The sequence below is a fragment of the Triticum aestivum genome, chromosome 3A, assembly GCF_018294505.1.
Source record: "Triticum aestivum cultivar Chinese Spring chromosome 3A, IWGSC CS RefSeq v2.1, whole genome shotgun sequence".
Lineage (NCBI taxonomy): Eukaryota > Viridiplantae > Streptophyta > Magnoliopsida > Poales > Poaceae > Triticum > Triticum aestivum.
The window spans coordinates 690,596,892-690,612,313 of record NC_057800.1 but is presented as its reverse complement, the minus strand read 5'-3'; positions in this window follow the sequence as shown (position 1 = coordinate 690,612,313).

Genomic DNA, 15,422 nt, shown 5'->3' with positions numbered 1-15,422 from the left:
GTCGGCAGCCGTGGAGTAATATTGCCGGACTGGTTTGACACCAGCATGATGTTGAAGATCATGTTCAAAAGATCTTAAGGTTAGTGGGATGTGTTCGGGAACAAAACACAATACCCCATACGAAACTTCCTTCAAAAGGGATGTCCGAAATCCCATTCATAAAAAAGATGAACTCGGGTCGGATTCGTTTTCGCACAGAAAACAGATCCAAAAAGTGATGCACGAATAAGAAGGTTCCCGGAGTTTGGACGGTCGGATCGAACTGAAATTTTGAGAGGTGGTAGATATAGGAATTCCGCAGCCGATCAATGGTTGGATCTTCCAAAGGACGTCCGAGATAGAAGTTGGACACCACGCCCTAAACTCATCCAAATTACCATCCAGATTTGACATGGCTCCGGTATATCGTGGATTGCTAGAGATTCCTCCATCGGAACTCGATGAAAACTTCCAGGGTTGTTATAGACTCAATTCCGCACAATTGCACAAAAGCGATCATCAAAGCGATACTCGAGGAGGTGGTGGTGGCAGCTACGAGTTCGCTGTCCAAAAAAATAGCACGGTCGCTTGAGGGCAATGTTGACGTTGAGCCCCCGAGCTCCATAGATGATTCCTCTGTGATCTTGATAGAGATCGGAGTTGATGTTTGATGAAGGCCCTCGTACGAACATGGTGATCCGAACACGGGGCACAATTGTTGGTCGAATCAAGGTGACCAGTCAAACTGGTGACGAAGACGCCGAAGTCGCAGTTGATCTGCAGGCGAGCCATCGATCCTTTTGTCGATCACACAGCAGAACTCTCAATGAAAGCACCAATGTCGGTGTCAAAACCGGTAGATCTCGGGTAGGCGGTCCCGAACTGTGCGTCTAGGCCAGATGGTAACAGGAGGCAAGGGACATGAAGTTTTACCCAGGTTCGGGCCCTCTTGATGGAGGTAAAACCCTACGTCCTGCTTGATTAATATTGATGATATGGGTAGTACAAGAGTTCATCTACCACGAGATCGTAGAGGCTAAAACCCTAGAAGCTAGCATATGGTATGATTGTTGTATATCTCTATCGACTAGCCTAGCCTCGATTTATATAATGCACCAGAGGCCTAGGATAACAAGAGTCCTAGCCGAATACGCCGGTGGGGTGGAGTCCTTGTCTTGATTGCGAAGTCTTGTGGAATCTTCCTTGTATGCGGCAGCTGTCTGAACTTGCCCATGAGTATGCGGCCATGGGGGTCCTTGTTCCAATCCAACTAATCGGGAGACGATGTGATGAGTACCCCCTAGTCCAGGACACCGTCACCCCGAGTGTGAGGGTTGCTCACCACTCGGTAGGCTTTTTGAAACTTAGGCGAGTACTTGACTGCAGCTAAGCCCCCAAGTGAAAGGGTTGCTCACCACTCGGTAGGATTTTTTAAAACTTAGGCGAGTACTGGACTGCAGCTAAGCCCACGAGTGGGAGGGTTGCTCACCACTCGGTAGGATTTTTTAAACTTAGGAGAGTACTAGACTGCAGCTAAGCCCCCGAGTGGGAGGGTTGCTCACCACTCGGTAGGAATTTTTAAACTTAGGCGAGTGCTGTACTGCAGCTAAGCCCCCGAGTGGGAGGCTTGCTCACCACTCGGTAGGAATTTTGAATCTTAGGCGAGTACTCGACTGCAGCTAAGCCCCTGAGTGGGAGGGTTGCTCACCACTCGGTAGGATTTTTGAAACTTAGGCGAGTACTTGACTGCAGCTAAGCCCCCAAGTGGGAGGGTTGCTCGCCACTCGATAGGATTTTTGAAACTTAGGCGAGTACTGGACTGTAGCTAAGCCCCCGAGTGGGAGGGTTGCTCACCACTCGGTAGAACTTAGGTGTATCTGGTTCGCAGCTAAGCCCCCGAGTGAGTGGATTGCCCCTCACTCGGTGGGATTTTGTTTTCTGAAACTTAGGCGAATCGGATTCGCGACTAAGCCACCCACTGGCGGATTTTGGACACATGTATATGTAATAACAATCATTTAGGAGGTCGCAAAACCATGTCTTTGATTAAATAAACTGAAAGGTACTTCTTATTACATCTCGACAGCCTGAATGCTTAAGTGTTAAAGTGGCAGAGAAGCTCCGCATTCCAAGCGTGTGGCTCATCCTTCTTGGGCTGCACATCATACAGGTGGTATGCTCCATTGTGAAGCACTTTGGTGATGATGAAAGGGCCCTCCCAAGCGGGAGCCAGCTTGTGTGGTCGTTGCTGATCCACTCGGAGAACCAGGACCCCTTCCTAAAATGCTCGACCCCTGATGTCTCTGGCGTGGAACCGACGAAGTTCTTGTTGATAGATGGTCGACCTGATCAACGCCATTTCTCTTCCCTCTTCCAGAAGGTCAACAGCATCTTGTCAGGCTTGCTCTGCTTCTGCCTCTGAGAAGAGTTCCACCCGCTGTCGGGGGTTCGGTGCGACATATGCCAAAGGATGGCTTATCATGGTGGGGGCGAGTAGAACGTCGCCGGTGCCTGGAAACGGGATAAGGCGAAGGCATGCACGCCGGCGAATCTTACCCAGCTTCGGGGCTCTCTAGGGAGATAATACACCTACTGCTGCTCAACGGGGTCTCCGCATGATCACTATGGCAAAGTGTTTACATGATTGCTCCTCGAGCTATTTCCTGGAGGTAGGAGAAGGCAAGGCTAGCTCTCTCCTTCCTATATGACCTGGTCTAGTGCTAATGGATTCCAACCCTTTGCATGGATGCCGTGGGGGTTTATATAGGCCTACCCCCAGGGGTACAATGGTAATCTAGCTGGGCGCGGGCCCAGCCGTCAGTCTCTCTGGCCGCCGTCTTATCCGCCGACTCCTGAGGCCCACTGACTAGTGGGCCCTGCCGACTGGCTCGGTACGGAGCCGACAGGCCGCGTGCGCCGCGGGCGGGTCTTGCCGGCTGTGGATTACTGTAGTCGTGCCTCTAATGACGCAAGCTCGTTCATGAGGTCGTGGCGACAGCTCCGCCGTCTGGCGGGCGATCATGGTGGCCACTACCTGTCGCGTCTGAATAATGGCACGTGGGGCCCGTGGGAGGGGCCGACCGACTTCTGGTGGCTGACTTCCATCCGGGCCGACTGGCGGCGCTCTCGCCATCTTTCGTACGCCCGCCGACTGGTGGGACCCATCATCCCTGGGTCGTACCGGCTGGCCGTCGTGGGCACAGGACTCCGCCCTTTGGGGTTGACGTCAGGGCCGGCATGGCAATAGTGTCGCGCCGCGTGGAGATCTGTGCGGGTACGATGTACTGTAGCCACGCCTGCCCTTGGAAAAGGGGTGGGAGTGGACCTTACTATGGCCACTCCTCGTCCCGTCCCTCTTTATGAGGGCATGGGGGTTGTTGGTGTCGCGGGCTGACTCCCCAAGGCCGGCTTCTCTGGAAGTCGCCAGTCAGGAGTCGGCTTATCCTGAAGTCGTCCATGCCACTCGGCCGCGAGTGGGAGTCGGCCGCCTCGCCGCCGACTCTCAGAAGACGGCTCTTCATCCTGGGGTCTCAAGGGGTGCAATCTGCCTCAATGTCTTGAAAGGTTCTGGGCCTGGGTTAGCCTACCCGTGGCCCATTACTCCGACAGTAGTCCCCGAAGCTGGTGAGGCTCCGAGGGCGACATGTCGAGGAGCCTCAATAGTTTCTTCTCTCCGGCGGTTGGATCTAGGCCTCGCTAGCCGTCTTCTGTCAAGCCGACTAGTTAGAGTCGGACTTGCTCAAGGCCGACTTGCCCCTAAAAAAGTTTGAACGTTGCGGCGGAGTTCAGGCGGCGTGCCTGATAAGCTTCCGGGTTGCCGCCCTTGGTGGACCCGTCGCGAGGCGCCACATGGCTGAGCTAGTCTGCTCACCCACTCGCGCGACGGGACACGCCTATATGCGGGGCCCACCACTACCGCGCCTCGGCATGCGAACGGATCTGTTGTGGCCGCGCGGACGGTTGGGATTCCCGCGCGGTTATTGCACGTGGTAACTTCGTGTGGTAAATCGTGGGGGTTGTGGGGTCCTGGGCGCAGTTAATCCCAAGACCGCCCCCTCGGCTTCTCAGCCCACGAGCCTACAAGTAGGCGGGGGGAGGGGGCGGCGAAGCATGCGCGCCCATTCTCCCCACTCCCTTTTGCTCCTTCTTGCTTCTTCTTCCTCTCGCCGCTACTGCTCCGAACCACGCCGCGCCCGCAGCGATGAGCTCTTCCTCTGCCGTCCTGCCTCCTGCTGTACGCTCCAGAGTGTGGGATGGCTCCGAGGTTGATGACAACGACATCGAGATCCTCCGCCAGACACGGCGGCTGCCCGGCAGGGACTTAGTGCGGGTCCGCCTCGCGCCGGAGGGGGAAATATCGCCGGCGCCGGAGGAGGGCGAGCGGGTCATATTCCGCTCGCACCTTATGCACGGCCTGGGGCTGCCGGCGAGCGGCTTCTTCCACTCCTTCTTGGAGTTCCATGGGCTCCAGCCGCACCACCTTACTCTGAACACGGTGGTGCTGCTGGCTGCCTTCGCCACCCTGTGCGAAGGCTTCCTCGGTGTTCTCCCCACCATCGAGCTCTGGGATGAGTTCTTCCAGTCCAAGCTCGGCACACACGTCGCCGGCGTGCCGGCCCAGTGGGGTGCATTTATCGCGATGCGAAGAGCAGTGGCCGACAATCCGTTTCCCACCGTCGCACTGATTAAGTCGGTGAAGATGTGGCAGCGGTCCTATTTTTATGTGAAGAACGTCGCCCCAGAAGGCGACTGGGTTAACATGCCGGCTTACGAAGCCAGCGCACCGGCTGGAAGGCTCCCCAGCTGGTCACACCGAGCCAAGACGCTGTCTCCCGCTGGTGCCACCGCCGTCGCGCGACTCCGAGTGCTGATGCAGTCAGAGGGCTTGACCGGGGCCGACTTGCTGGCCGCCTTCGCGGCGCACCGAGTCCTCCCACTCCAAGGCCGACCTCACCTGATCTGCCAGATGAGTGGTCATCGGGACCCAAGTCGGATGTGCTCCAAGGACATGCCTCATGCGGAGGTGGCGAACACGGTGAACTACATCGCGAACTGCGGTCTCTCGGTGGACTGGCGGTTCGGCAAGAAGCCGTATTCGCGCGCCAACCCCCTGCCTATTGTAAGTCGTCTCCTTCTTCTTCTGTTTCTTTTGTTGCCGAGTCCGACTTGTCAAGTCTGACCGTTTTTGTTTTGAATCAGAACCCTCTCGTCCCTCCTTCGGCCGGCACCGCGGGGCCGGCTCATTAGTTTGTCCTCGATCGGGCAGAGAGCGACGTCGACGATCCTGACTTGGGTGCGGCGGCCATGGAGGCCGACGCCGAGGGAGGAGGAGGATAAGCAGGCGGCTCCAGGTCTTCGGCCACTTTCGCTAACTGGCCTGACGACGAGGCCGAGGGAGAAGTCGCCCCATGTCGCCAGCCAAAGGCCGGCCATCCAAGCGTGAGTTCCTCCGCCGGCTTGGACACTCAAGGCGGTGCGAAGAAGCGCTGGGTCGGGCCGAGTACGCTTGGTGGCCGGTCGAAGAAGTTCAAGGGAGCGGCCGCCGCGACCAAGCGGGAAGAGGCGGCCGCGAAAGCCAACCGCTTCCGTAAGGAAGTGAAGAAGCCGCCGCTGGTCTCTGCGTAAGCGCCTCCGTCCCTTATCTTTATTTTCTCTTTGTTGATCTTGTCTGAGTTTTTCATATGCTTTTCTCGCCTCAGGGCTCCCCTCACTCTTGAGAGGGTTGCCGCCGCCTCCGTTATGGGGTCGGTGGAGACGTATGCCACCACTCGGCGGATTGACCCCGCCGCCGACCTTCGGGAGGCGAGGGAGCGGAACGCGCAGGAGAAGCGCGAAGAGGACGAGGCCGCACGGCGAGAGAAAGCGGAGGCCGAGAAGGCAGAGGCCTCCACCCTGAAGAAGCTGGAGGCAGCCGAGGTTGCCGCTGCGGCAAAGCGGCCGGCTAAGGAAGTCGCGCCCCGACGGTCGGCGGAGTTCGTCACCCCTCTAAACTCTGTGCCGCTGCCCCAGGAGTTCATGGGGCAGTCAGGGGAAGCCGGCGGCGAGTTCCCGACCATGGAGAGAGCCGGCGGCGACGCCCCCATGCCGGACGCGGTCGCGCCGCCCCCGTCGCCGTCTAGGAGCGCGCAAGGCAAACAACTGGCGGATCCGCCCTTGCCGCCGAGTGAAGACGAGGCCGTGGCAAGGCTACTCCTTCAAGTCGGCTCGCCAACGCACCACCGTCTTGTGCAGGCGACTTCGGTGCCACGCCCCTTGGAGACCGCCACCGCCAGCTCGAGGATTCCAAACGCTGAAGCGACGAGCGCCTCGCCCATTGGGTGGGTGCGAGGAGGCGGCACGGGCCCGCTGAACCAGGCGCTTCTGGATGTCCAGACGAAGATGCGAGCTGAGATCGACGCTGTGACACCCTGAGACCGTTGCGCCAGGTGTCGTCCAGTTATTCGATGTTGTTGCCTTGTCATTTTCTTGCGTGTTGCATCTTGCCATGTCATCATGTGCATGGCATCATCATGTTTTCAAAACTTACATCCGTCCGGGTTTCCCCAGTTCCATCTGTTATCCGTTCTAAGCCCAGACACACTTGCACGCGCCCGCGGCACGTTCGAATATTATTTTATAAGTGGCCGGAAAATGTTCTCGGAATGGGTTGAAAGTTGGTGTGCGGTCTTATTATAGTGTAGATAGGCCGTCTGCCAAGTTTCATCGCATTTGGAGTTTGTTTGATAGCCCAACGGATAACTATAGCGGCAGTATAGCCGGTCTAACGTCGGATGTTTTTGGTCTCCGGAAATAGTCGCCGGGCCTCTCCTCTTCTCTCTTCTCAGCCCTTTGCCTTCTGCACTACCTCTCACCGCCATGACCTACCTAACCTCTCTCGTCAGCCCGCAGACCTCCTCCCGCGCGCGTCCGAAATCTGTCCCGGACCCGAACCGGGCAGTCGTCACCGTTGGGTCCGGATCATCCCCAAACATCTACAAAACATCTCTGTTTTCTTATTTGGGCTTCCTAGCCTATTTTTTCAATCGTCCGAATACGATCAGAAGGACCGAGGTAGCCCCTAACGTAATCTATGATGTATATACAGTCCACCCTTAGTCTTTTGGACAAACCCTAAAATCTAGGGACTTTGTCCCGTCGAGCCGCCGCCACCTACCGCATCTACCTCGGGATCCCCTTCTCATTTTTCCTCCACCCACCAACCAGCTCTCTCCACTGCTACTCTTCGATCCAAATTTTCCCTCGGCCTCCAACCTGCAGACCTTCTGCTCGATCCGGATGGGATCGAGGTTGTGCCCCTTGTCCCGCGCCCCTGTTTCCCTCGATCCAGATCGGGCGCAACTCGATCCCGAGCACCTCGCGCCGCCCAACCATCTTCTCCCTGTTGTCGCCTTCGGCGACCAGGCATCTGGATCCGCCGCCTCCTACCCCAGGTCGCGCCGCCCAAGCAGTGCAACGCGACTCCCCTTCTCTACTTTTTCACCTGTGCCCACCTTCTGCTCTAAGTGCCGCCGCCATTTTCGTGCAGGAGCCAAGCCGAGCCTCTCGTCGCCAAAAGCCACCGTGGCCAGCCGCCGAAGCCAGACTGGAGCATGCCGCAGCTCCTCTGCCTCCTTCCTCTCTCTCTTTCTCTTTCTCTATCGCTTCTCTCTCCCGTGTTTCACCCTCTCTCTCCCTATCCCGTTGTAACAGAGACCCCTGCAAGTTCCCGTCGCCATGGACGACCTCCTCATCGCCCGTCCGTCGCCTGAGGCTCCGCAGCCGCGCCAAGTCCCGTGCCATCGAGTCGTCGCCCTTGTTTTCCCTCGCCATGGAGTCCCTTGCTCCTCCCTTGCGCCTGAAACTGGTTCTGCCGGCCTCTGCTTACTCTGTATCAAGCAGAGGAGAACGCGAGCGCTTCGCCTCAGCCTCCTCGACCTCCTTCGCACCAAATCCGTCGGGTCCCGACCATCCCCGTCGTTGCCGGACTTCTCAGCTCACCGGAGCCCCAAGACCTCGCGCCCAAGTCCCTCGCCGGCGTCCTGCCCCGTTGGAGCCGCAGCGCCGCCTCTGCCTCTGTTCGCTCGGAAATGAGCACCCGCCTGCGTTGACTTCTCTCGCATGAATCCATCCAGGCCTCAACTACCTCCAAGCCCAGCTCCACCAAGGCGGCCTACCTCTCCTCCAGACGGGCCAAGGCCCACTGGGTGAGCTGACCCCAGCGCCCCACCCTTTTTTTCTTTCTTTTTTCTCTCTCTATTGGGCCAGCCTGCAGTTTCAGCCCGAGTGTGTTTTTTTCCTATCCAGCGATTTTCCAATTTATCCCAGAGAGTGCAGTTTTACAGAAAAGTCCTTCATCATCATGCATTTAATAACTCACAAATGGTGCATCATATTTAAACAAAATTTATATGAAAAATGATTAGAATTTTGTGTAGGTTCATAATATCCAATTTTCATACATGTTTAAAATGTGTAATATGCTGTTTGTGTTTATTTTGCATAATGCCATGCTAAAATGATTTATGTCATAACTAAATAACCGTAGCTCCAAACTTAACAAACTTTATATGTAAATGGGGTAGAAAAATGCCTAGATTTACTTGGTCCACTCATCTTGCATGTTTAACAACTCTAAAATAATGTTTAGGGCAGAACAGTACCAAATCTATAATATGCTCATGAGGAGTTTCCGGACTTGTTGTTTGTTGTTTCCGGCCTCATTTAAACTTGACTAGATAGGTAGTTTTCTTTGCTTCACCCTCTTGCCATGTTTAACAACATTTAATATTGTTGGGTACATAAACGAGAGAGAACTAAATAAATCATGTGGTGTTTCGCGAATATGCAACGGAGTTGCATGTTGAGCTCCACTTAATTTGTAGGATTGTTTGTGCATTTTGCCATGCCATGTTTCATTAAACCGTACATGCATCATACTTGATTGTGCATCATGCCATGATTATGTGATGGTTGTTTACTTTGTTGTTTGTTTCTTTCCGGGTTACTTCTCACGTTAGCTTCAGTTTGATTCTGGAGTTGTGAGGATCCGATCATCTACGTCCATTTGTCTTCTTCATGGACTCGTTCTTCTTCCTTGCAGGATTTCAGGCAGGATGACCATACCCTCGAAATCTCTTCTATCTTTGCTTGCTAGTGGCTCGCTCTTTTGCTATGCCTATGCTGCGATACCTACCACTTGATTATCATGCCTCCCATATTGTTAAGCCAAGCCTCTAACCCACCTTGTCCTAGCAAACCGTTCTTTGGCTATGTTACCGCTTTGCTTAGCCCCTATTATAGCGTTGTTAGTTGCAGGTGAAGATTGGAGTTTGTTCCATGTTGGAACATGGTTATTTTGTTGGGATATCACAATATCTCTTATTTAAATAATGCATCTATATACTTGGTAAAGGGTGGAAGTGTCACACCCTAGCTAGTCATGCATTAGAGTGCTGCATCATGTTTACTCTTTCATCAGAAACTTGAAATGGGGATGACAGAACCCCAGTCCCCTCTGAAACCAACTAGGGTTTACTAAAATAATTTTCAATGAACCTGAAATGCCCTTCTAAAATGCCCATCATTTTTGCCTTGGTTCAGAACCTCTGCCAAAAGTGGTGCACATTTTCCTAGGCCATCCTAGGGTTTTGAATTAAATCATAGCTATTTGAATTTGGGCATTTAAAATAATATATAATATTTAAATGCTCAAATATCTCCAAACTAAAATGTTTCATGTTGGAAATAATCCAACTTTGGACCAGGAGTAGTTTGGTGATTTTTGGAGTTGCCTAGGTATTTTATTTAATTCAACAAAGTTGCAGATATATTAAATAAAACCAGAAAACAGAAAAGAGAGGGGAAGACTTACCTGTGCGGCCCAGCCAGCTGGCCGGCCCAGCTAGCAACCGGCCCAGCCCAGCACTGTAGCTCCCCGTCGTCTTCCTCCCCTCGCCCCGAAGCTGCTGCGTGCTCGCGCGCGCGCGGCCGCGCGGCCACCTCCTGCTTGCCGACGACCTCCTGGCCGCGTGGACGACGTCTGCAGCCGTCCTGATCCCCCCTGCTCTCTCTCACTCTCCCCCGGCTCTCCCTCGCTCTCTCCCTCTCACGGCCGAAGCACACCGTCGCCGCCGTTCGCCTTAGCCACTGCCTCCGACCACCCCTCGCTCCCCCGATTAGCTCAGGAGCTCCGCCTCGACTCCCTCTTCCTCCCCACCGCTCCACGAGTCCCCGGAAGCCCTGCATCGCCGCCACGTCGCCGTTCCCCTCTTCGGGCTCCGATCACCGTCGCCGACGAATTCGCCGTCTCCAGCGCGTCCCCGAGCCCGCTTCGACGCCCACTGCAACCGCGGTGAGCTACGCCACCGTTTCCCCCTTCTTCCCTGCTCTCTCCCGACCCCTAGGCCCTAGCCCCACCGCGGCCGAAAGCTTCACGCCGCCGGCGATGTCGCCGTCGTGGCCACGGTCGCCGTAGCGCCCAACCGAGCTCACCATCGTGCTCCACATCTCACTAGGAGCACGTAGCACGCTCCAACACCCCCCCTAACGCCCTGCAACACCCCTCCCGTGCACGACCGAACCCCGGCGGCCGCAACCGAGCTCGCCGCCGTCGACTCCGGCCACCCCGACCCCAATGGACTCCGCCAAGAGCCGCGGGTCGTCCTCAGCTTCACTCCGGTGGCCTCCGCGGTTCATTTGGTGGCCGAAACGACCAAAACCACTATCGCCGCCGCACTGTTGGTCGCCGCCGGCCAGAACTCCGGCGAGCTGACGTGGCCTAGTTAATTAGCCACTAACCCACCACCTACTGACGCTGACAAGTGGGCCCCAGGGCTTAGTCAAAGCTAACCAGCCCGGGTCAACACGGGATTAGCCCCTGTGTCACTGACGTGTGGACCCCACACGTCAGGTTTGACCCGAGCCAGCCCTGTTGACCTGCTGATGTCACTGTGACGTCAGGCTGACGCAGTAAATGATATTTCTGGATTTAAATTAAATCAGGAAATTCCAGAATATTAATTAAACTTCAAAAATTCATAACTTTTATTCTGTAACTCCAAATTGGACAAATTATATATGAAAAATGATCAGAAAAATCCAATCTATCCATCTGTACTATTTTCATGCATGATCAAACAAGTTAAATTGATGTTTTAAACAGAACAAGGAAAAGCACTTTAAAAGGCCATAATTGAATTTGAAATTTGAATCTTTGATTCAAATTTGCTCAAACACTTCTGGCTTTAGTTGCATTAGCCCAACACACTCATATTGCCATGTTTCATGCATGCATCATATTGTTGCACATTGTTTGGTGATGCCTGTGTATCGTTATCCTTTGCGACAGGATCTGTCCCCGAGGAGTACCGTGATTACCCTAACGAAGAACCGTATCCGTGCAACGAACCATCAGGCAAGCAACCAACCATTTGATCATATCGATACAATCCCATGTTCTCGCTCCTGCTCTCTTTTACTGCATTAAGACAACGCGATTCAAACTGCTGTGTGCTACGGTAGTTGAACCCATTTCCTCTGCATGACCTGTCATTGCCACAGTAACTAGATGAAACCCACTAGCATGTGTAGGAGTTGATTGAGCCATATGTATGTGTTGTTCCTACCTTGCTATGCCTGCTATGCTTAGAGTCGTGTCAGGTCTGGTTCATCTGGGTGATGGGCTAGAGTGAAATGATTATGTCGGTAATGAGAGTGGTGTGGTGAACACGATTTGGTAAAGGTATCGATGAGAGGCCATGTAGGAGTACATGGTGGGTTGTTTCATTGAAGCCGACCTTAAGCACTGAGATCTGTATGTGTGATTTAAGAATCAGCTACTACCATACATTGGGCCCTGAAATATGACCCCGCTCAACTTCTTATTCACCCTAGCTCTCTGTCCAGGAGTTGCAAGTAGTTTCTGGTGTTTGTAGCCTACTGGAGGCCGTGGACAGCGCTGACCGTAGGGGTGGGCTGTGATGCGGTAGGTACGTGGCCGGGTGTACCGAATACCCGTTAGGTATCTCGGGAACCCTGTTCACATCGTTCGGGGCCGTATGGGAAACCTCGGCCGGACTCCCTGCGGATGGAACCTGAATAGGCGATAAACCTGGACTAGAGGCTTAAGTGTTTAGGTAGGTCGTGGTCTACACCCACGTCGGCTTTCGCTTGAAGTCTGCCGAGCACATGTCGTGTGCAGACGCTAAGTGGTGGAAACATGTATGAAGAAGTACACCCCTGCAGGGTTAACATGATCTATTCGAATAGCCGCATCCGCGGTAAAGGACTACTTGGTTGCCTATACAGTTCATAGACAAGTAAATGGAAACTACTAAAAGCCTCAAGATAAGTGTGAGTGCCGAGGATGGCTATTCCGTAGGAAGACGGAGGTGGATCCTCGGTAGTGTATTGAAGTGGTGAGTAGTGGACTCGTGTGCGCAAAACTGTTTCAAATGGAGTATCGTAGGATAGTCTAGCCAAGAGTCAAAGCTGGCTTGCTGCAATAACTCCACCAACCCTTCTTGATACTATGCATGTATGTAGGATCTGATGTAAGTCTTGCTGAGTACCTTTGTACTCATGTTGCTATAATCTACATTTTTACAGAAGACGCTGCAACCCCTTCTGATGGGTTCTATGTAGACGTTGACATCAACGAGTAGGCTAAAGACCCAGGTGGTGACCCTGAGCTTGTGAAGGACCACATAGTATAGCCAGGCTTTCCAAGCCTCTTTTATTTTACTAGTTGTCTGTACTCAGACAAGTTACTTCCGCTGTTAGCTTGTATGATTGTATGACTTGTATGTTGGGTCGTGAGACCCGTACCTTTGTGTGTATGTTATGTATGGCTCACTGAGCCTTAAATAAAGTACTTGTGTCGTAGAGTCATGTTGTGATGCTTCGTTGTATTTGCACATATCGAGCATATTGTGTGTATGATTGAAATGCTTGGTATGTGTGGGATCTGACTATCTAGTTGTTTATCTTTAGTAGCCTCTCTTACCGGGAAATGTCTCCTAGTGTTACCGCTGAGCCATGGTAGCTTGCTACTGCTCTGGAACACTTAGGCTGGCCGGCATGTGTCCTTCTTCGTTCCTGTGTCTATCCCTTCGGGGAAATGTCACGCTTTGAGTACCGGAGTCCTGTTAGCCCGCTACAGCCCGGTTTACCGGAGTCCTGCTAGCCCAGTGCTACAGCCCGGACCCATTTGCTGATGACCGACACGTTCGAAGCTGGGTCATGGATGCCTGTCCCTGTAAGTCTGTGCCACTTTGGGTTTACGACTAGTCATGTCAGCCCGGGCTCTTTATCATATGGATGCTAGCGACACTATCATATACGTGAGCCAAAAGGCGCAAACGGTCCCGGGAAAAGGTAAGACGACACCCGTGGGGATACCGTGCGTGAGGCCGCAAAGTGATATGAGGTGTTACCAGCTAGATCGATGTGACATCGAGTCGGGGTCCTGACAGCGTTGGCATCAGAGCCGGACTGCCTGTAGGTTCTCCAAGCCAAACTGGTCGATGTTGAGTCTAGAAATTCTTTAGTTATATGTAGGGGAATTGTTTGTGGGTTGGAACGTAAGGCTCTTTTTTTACTCCTTATACCTTATGACATTCTGATCTGAGTCAGTCCATTCTTCCACCCCAGCTCGTATCCGAGCCCACTGACGTGCTCATCGTGATCTCAGGAGTCCGTAGCACGCCCCAGCTCCTCCTGCCGTGCTTCCTAACCCCGACCCCGAGATTGCCCGAACTCCGGCAGCCGCAAAGGAGCTCGCCGCCGGCAGCTCCGGCCACCCCAGCTGCTGTCACTTACCTCTTTAGATGCGCCTTCCTCCCAGGAACCCGTAGGAGCAAACCGCACGTCAAATGGTGCTCCGTAGCGAGCGCACGGCGCACCTCCGCTGTCGGCCGTGGTCGTCGCCGGCGACACTCCGGCGACTGCCGACGTGGCACGCCTAATTAGCACTAATGACGCTCTAAACACCCCCCCACAGCCACTGACAGTGGGCCCCGTAGTGGGTCAAAGCCCGGGTCAACGCGGGATTAGCCCCTGTGTCACTGACGTGTGGACCCCACACGTCAGGTTTGACCTGGACCGCCCGTTGACCTGCTGAGGTCAGCATGAGGTCATGCTGACGCCATAATTCATTTTCTGGAATTATTTTAATTCTAAATATTCAGGAAATTCCAGAAAATGCCTAAAACTTCTAAAAATCATAGAAAATTAACCGTAACTCCAAATTAAATAAATTATATATGAAAAATTATCAGAAAAATTCAAGGAATCCATCTGTACCATTTTCATGCATGTTAGAACAACTTATCACTACTGTTTAGGACAAATGAAGTGAATGACATTTAAATAACCCCATATGGAGTTTGAATTTGAATTTTGGATTCAAACCAACTTCATTTAATCTGGTTTTAGGTGCATTAGCCCAAAACACATTCATATTGCCATGTCATAGCATGCATCATATTGTGCATTGCATTGATCGTGTCTTTTCTGTATTTGCCGGTAATTGTCCCCTCTCGATAGACGTGACACCGATGATGCGATCGTTGACACTGACGAAGACTCAATGTTATCTTCAGAAGTGCCAGGCAAGCAAAACCCCCTTGTTCATTCCGATAAAATCCCACTCTCTCGCTCCTGCTCTCTTTTTACTGCATTAGGACAACACCGAATCATCTGTTACATGCTGCGGTAGTTGAACCCCTTTATCCTCTGCATGACCTGTCATTGCCACAGTAAATAGATGAAACCCACTAGCATGAGTAGGAGTTGTTTGAGCCCTGTTGTGCCTACTCATTCATGCTTGTTTGTCATGCCTGCTATTGCTTAGAGTCGAGTCAGGTCTGATTCATCGGGGATGAATCAGAGGTGTGTGAACATGTCCTACTGTGTGTGAGCTAAGTGTGTGAACACGATTTGGTAAAGGTAGCGGTGAGAGGCCATGTAGGAGTACATGGTGGGTTGTCTCATTGTAGCCGTCCTCAGGAACTGAGTTCTGTGTTTGTGATCCATGATTCAGCTACTACCATACATTGGGCCCTGAAATATGACCCCGCTCGACTTCTTATTCACCCTTGTCCTCTGTCCAGGAGTTGCAAGTAGTTTCTGGTGTTTGTAGTATGCTGGAGGCCGTGGACAGCGCTGACCGTAGGGGTGGGCTGTGATGCGGTAGGCACGTGGCCGGGTATACCGGGCACCCGTTTGGTGTCACGGAACCCTGTTCACATCGTTTGGGGCTGTGAGCGAAACTCCGGCCGGATCTCCTCATGGATGGAACCCGAATAGGCGATAAACCTGGACTAGAGACTTAGGTGTTTAGGTAGGTCGTGGTCTACACCCACGTCGGCTTTCGCTTGAAGTCTGCCGAGCACATGTCGTGTGCAGACGCTAAGTGGTGGAAACATGTATGAAGAAGTACACCCCTGCAGGGTTAACATGATCTA